Here is a 5,990-nt window from a genome sequence, read left to right as displayed (position 1 = left end):
GTCTTTCCTGAGTGGGCATTGGAAGGCTTTGACACACACGTATACAATACTATGAATACTTCGAATGCTATAGTTAACGTTGCTCTCATAAACTACTTTTGTTTTTTTAATTCCTCTGGGTCTTCAGCGTTCAATATGTGTTGTATATACAGTCTTAGAGCAAAAAATTGATCGATGAGTCGTTCATGTAAGGTGGGCAGTAGAGTCGTGCTCCTCTCAGAAACCTATGTCCGGCAATATGCTCGATCTGGTAACATTCTAGACTGCGGCACTTCCCAGAGGAAGACTTGACTTCAGTCTTAGTACTTTATTCCTGACTAAGACCGTAATCTTGACGTAAAACACGAGACTAGCTAATATGACGTGTGACGACCGAAAGCACACATCGACAAAATTTTTATCGCCCCTTTCCTCTCGATGCTGACGCAATGAGTGTAATTCAAGCTATTCTACAATATATTTCGCTTTCTGTCACACTGGTAATAATAGTTTTGTTCAACAATGTTTTAGCGAAAGATTTCTTTGCCGGCCATCTGCCTCTGAACACCGCATGCGTCTGAGTTCTCTGGGACCCGTTTACTGCCTACCGGCGGGGGCTGAGGCACTGCATTGTCTCGCCTTCTGCCGACAATGTCTGCTCCACTCCTCGCTCTCAACCATGAAAAATGCTTTAATGGCCGGCCGCGGTGGCCGAGCCGTTGTAGGCGCTACAGTCGGGAACCGCGCGACTGCTACGGTCGCAGGTTCGAATCCCGCCTCGGGCATGGATGTGTGTGATGTCCTTAGGTTAGTTAGGTTTAAGTAGTTCTACGTTCTAGGGGACTGATGACCTCAGATGTTAAGTCCCATAGTGCTCAGAGCCATTTGAACCATTTTCTTTAATGTTGTTGAGTGGTGACCCATAAAATCTGTCCACGATTTGTGTTTCACTCTTGATAGCAAAGGAGGCACAAAACCGTTTTTATTTGGTGATTATTTTATTGCAGTGGAATGCAATACATCAATGAGGCGCAGAATTAATTTCATCGTTTCTGATCCAGTGCACTTCAATTAAAGCGTCACATTCTGTTCTTTTTCCTTTCACGGGAGGTTCCTCAAATAATTTATTATTGTCATGGATTCATATCTATTAGTCAAGGCACAGAGAGTAAATGCAATGTAATGTGTTTGGTTTCTTTCTTTGATTCTCTATGGTAAATAGATGCAAAGATTGTGTCAATACCTAGCAGAAACTGCTCTATAGCTACTCAGGTAAATTGCTTGTTTTGAGGTCTATACCTTAATTAATCGAGAAGTGAACGCTGTTCAGAAGTGATATTTAAAATATTCAATTGGATTTAAGGCGACAAAATTGCCCATATTTGAAGTTACCCAGAGAAAAAGTAAGTTGCTAGAGCAGCTGTTAGCAAATGTCTGCAGGGAGTTCCTAATTGCTAGTGTGGAAATTTAGCATAGAGGCCCTAAAGTAATCAAGAGGTTCATTTCCTTCATACTTATCACCCTGGCATGTGAGTCTTAAGTGAAGAACAATATTGAAATTCATATCGCTGATGGTCGATTCGAATTTCTTCAGAGACGCTGGTGTTGCGAAGCAGCTTGGCACTCAGAAAGCCAAGTTCTATGACCATTAACACAACTTACCGAGTCGAGCTACCAAGAGGACTTGAAGTGTAAAGGTTTTCTTCCGATTTCGATACAGAATTTTTTCAGGAAATTCGCAGCTCCATAAAATGTATCAGGAAAAAAAGCTTGCACACGCTGGCCCCAACCACGGTTGGAACTGACGACTGATTGTGCCGTTCTGACCCGAGGCACGGGCGCTAGTACCGGGCTACAGACACACTGCTGCCTGTACGCCGCTCTCATCAGGGTATTTGTCGCTCATCCTCATAACGCATCGTGAAAGATAATAAAAGTTGTTACTTACGTGATGAATAGCATTTCTTTAGTCAAAAAACTGAATTTTCAGTCTCAGTGTCTTAGTTTACATGAGGATTATATAGCACGAGTCATTCAAATGGAAAGGGAATATCAAGTGAATTTAGCTAGTCAATTCAGTACCATACGCGGAAGTGATTGCCCTGTCACAGTGTTGCCAAATGTTTGTGACGACGTTACCAATTCTCAGCTGTACTAGGAACAGCTCTGTAGCGGTATGCGAGGAGAATCCCGTGCTCGTGTCATACGAGGATGTGGAGAGACGGCGCGGGGTTTGGTTAATATGCAGCGTTTTCTCCTACCAGTTGTGTCAAACATTCACGTGTATAATCTTCCATCACGATTACAGTTTTCTACAAAATATATACGAATAAAACACTTACCTTGTTACTTTGTGACAAAAGATTATTTCAGTGCAATAAAAAGTCTGTGAAAATCACTTATGGCCACCTGTCACAAAAGTAAGATAACAAACACTTTGCACCTCGAAATCGATTTCACCTATGTGCAGTCTTGTGACGTCTAAATAAATCGTCTTAACGGCACTAAATCGTGGTTTGTGAATCATTTGCCGGCCGGAATGGCCGTGCGGTTCTAGGCGCTACAGTCTGGAACCGAGCGACCGCTACGGTTGCAGGTTCGAATCCTGCCTCGGGCATGGATGTGTGTGATGTCCTTAGGTTAGTTAGGTTTAATTAGTTCTAAGTTCTAGGCGACTAATGACCTCAGAAGTTAAGTCGCATAGTGCTCAGAGACATTTGAACCATTTTTTTGTGAATCATTTACCGGCCGTACTCTGCCGCATTTCACTGGTTGGAAGGCAAAAAGCTTACTGACAAATTTCACAGAAGGAAAACAGGGACGAAATGTCTCCCACTGGAAGGTCATGTTGTTATACTTAAATGATTACAAAATCAGGTAAAACGAACAGTCAGGTTTTCAGTATAAGCACCTTACTGTTATCAGTATGATTTTGCACTGCCCAGGGCCTGTAATAATAAAGGGCCCGTTTAGGTTAGGCATATTGTATACAGAACTGGAAGAGAGAGGACCATTAAATTCTAATCCGTATGCATTGCATGCACACAGAAATTACTGCTACAGTGTACTTATGGAGCCCAATGAGTGAATAGCACTGGCAAACAGTCTTCGATACATTAGGTTACTTAATCTGGTGTCACTCTGAGCTACAATTTATGGTCAACGACTAAGTGTAAGGTCAATGAGTCAGATGCGAGTTTTGCAACTGTGAAATACTTTCCTACATTATAGAAGCGAAGATTAAATATGAACTAATATTGCGAAAATTTTGTACTTGGATAGCTTAGAATGAAAATCTTTCTGTTTATTGCAAAGGAAAACAAATGATTTCCTAAAACATTGTCTGTCATACACAACTTGAAACAGGTCATGTCGACCAAATCATATGAAAGAACTGACAGCGACGTATATCGGAAGGCAGTAAAATCTCTTGCTTTTTGGTTTGGCAGCACTCGATAGCCATTTCTAGGCCCAAGTAAATGAAGAAAGACAGCGCGTTTTTGTTATCAAGTAACGTCTTCATCAATTACTTTAGTTTAACGTAATCTACGAGTTATTACTAATGTTCGATATTAACATGAAAAGGATTCCGTAGACAGGGAAAGAACCTGTTCTTGGGAAACTACTTCTATAGTGACCAAAAGGCATCACATGATGTTCAAGTACAGTGTTCCAGCAGCGGTATGAAGAAAATGACAGTAATAATGACGGTAATAATCAAATTATCCGGTAACTTCACACTTCCCAGAGGATTTTCTCGAACTAAGAAATTTGTTAAATTTGTGAAAATTTCAAAATGGCTTCACATCGAGACTATGATGGTTCAAATGGCTCTGAGCACTATGGGACTTAACTACTTAGGTCATCAGTCCCCTAGAACTTAGAACTACTGAAACCTAACTAACCTAAGGACATCACACACATCCATGCCCGAGGCAGGATTCGAACCTGCGACCGTAGCGGTCACGCGGTTCCAAACTGACGCGCTTAGAACCGCACGGCCACACTGGCCGGCTCGAGCCTATGATGCCCAGAAGAGTCTTTACATCCTGCTGACATGATAATAGCATAATCTCCGCTTCAGAACCTTACTTCTACTTAATCATTTAATAGTCTCGCGTTTTTTCCACCGTGACTAATTTTGTAAGCTATGCACATCACCTGTTACAGCACACTCCTGGGGCTGGGAAATGTTGCTACAATGGTCTGGCGGAAAGAACTATCACAGGTGCAATGCGTGGTTTCAGGCATCTACTTTTAAGAGGCACAAGCAGATTTACTTTACCAGACGTTATAATCCAGAATCAGAATAAAACATCACGTTCCTTCATTACCAACTGGGCAGAGCCGGTTTATGTTGGGAAATGACATAGCGGAAGTCATGGTAAACAGAAATACAGTCGCCAGTAAACTTACTTACATTAGAAAATTTTACTTTATTTGATGAACCGATAGCCATTTAAAGGAACAGGGCTCTTACTTTACTTGTACTTGATTGAACTAGAGACGTTGAAAACTTTGGTGCTGGACTCTGATTCGAATTCGTATTTCCTCTTTCGAGGATCTGAATCTCTCGGATCAGTACAGTTCAATCATTTCGTTCCTTTTCTCAAGACTGCAGTCTTCTCTAGGTTTCCTCCAAAGGTAAGTATATGGGTCCGAATCCTGATCCAGTACAAAAATATTCATAATTTCATTTCAAGCCCTATCAAGTGCACACCGGCCTGTTAGTGAAAATTAACGTGCATTTTTAATGTTTGTTCATGTGTTGCCAACAATCGCAATAGGTGTCGTTATTTCTGGTCAAACACGCACATATCTTACTATTGGTGAGTAAGCAACTGATGCTTAAACTATATTCGTGCATGCACGGTAGGTGTGCAGTTCGATTGTCGCTTAGGCACAAAAGTTTGTATCCTTATTTTAGAGTCAAACACCTAGCAGATGGTAAAAAAAACCGATACGTAACATTTAATTTTACTTAGTTAACAATCCGATTACGTGTTGGGTTCGTATCTCTGTCACAGAACTTCACGTCATGCACTTCATCTATAAATGCATGCACACATTATTACTTCTGATTAGAGGTATATCAGACATCTTTCGTGGGTCTTGATAGAAGTCCCGGTTTATTACAAAAACAGTCGTCTTTTGTTTTCAAGTTTAGATTTGGTTACTGGTATTGACAAAAACTTCGGTAATTCATGACTCCTCATGGCTAGTCGTCAATATGATATGATTAGAGTAGATTACATTAGATTAATTCTTGTTTCATAGATCATGAATACGATATTTCGTAATGATGTGGAACGTGTCATTTTAATGGAGGATTTAGTTATATACCATGATTAAATTTCTCTACAATTTTTTACTCTCTCTCTCTCTCTCTCTCTCTCATTCTTTATGATTTTTATCTCTCTCTCTCTCTGTCACACACACACACACACACACACACATTCATTTTTTTTATTTTTGTTTGTTGTGCTCGACTATCGGCGAGGCACGAAAACTACTGTGAATGAGTTTCTTAGTTTTGAGTACACTTACGAAAGAAATATAAAAACAACTATGAGAGTTACTTATTTATGATGCTTAGTTCGCAGTCAGTTCTGAGTATTATTAGTAACTACGCTCGAGTCCCTAAACCTAGTTACAGAAATGCGAATCAGACGCATTACGTATTCCAGGCCGTAGCAGCGGCGACTTGGAAACACCAGCTATGGTCACTTCCCAGCCTGCTGTAAGATCACATCGGTTCGTCTTCTTCCTGCAGGTATTGTAACAGATTTGGCAACAAGGCAAGATTTGGCAACAAGGCAATGTATGTTTGGCAGCTCTGTAGTCGGCGAGTTACTTCCTGGTGTGCACGGAATTAAGCCTCAAAATTCACTTGATTTTACTTGTCATTTCCATTGAATAATCTGAGTTATCATCGCTTGAGGTGTAACGGTTTTCATCCCAGGAAAGTCGTTGCACGTGGAAATCGCAACTAATTTCGTCCTTCAAATAGC

The sequence above is a fragment of the Schistocerca cancellata genome, chromosome 9 (genome assembly GCF_023864275.1).
Source record: "Schistocerca cancellata isolate TAMUIC-IGC-003103 chromosome 9, iqSchCanc2.1, whole genome shotgun sequence".
Taxonomy (NCBI): Eukaryota; Metazoa; Arthropoda; class Insecta; order Orthoptera; family Acrididae; genus Schistocerca; species Schistocerca cancellata.
This window is presented reverse-complemented; position numbering follows the sequence as displayed.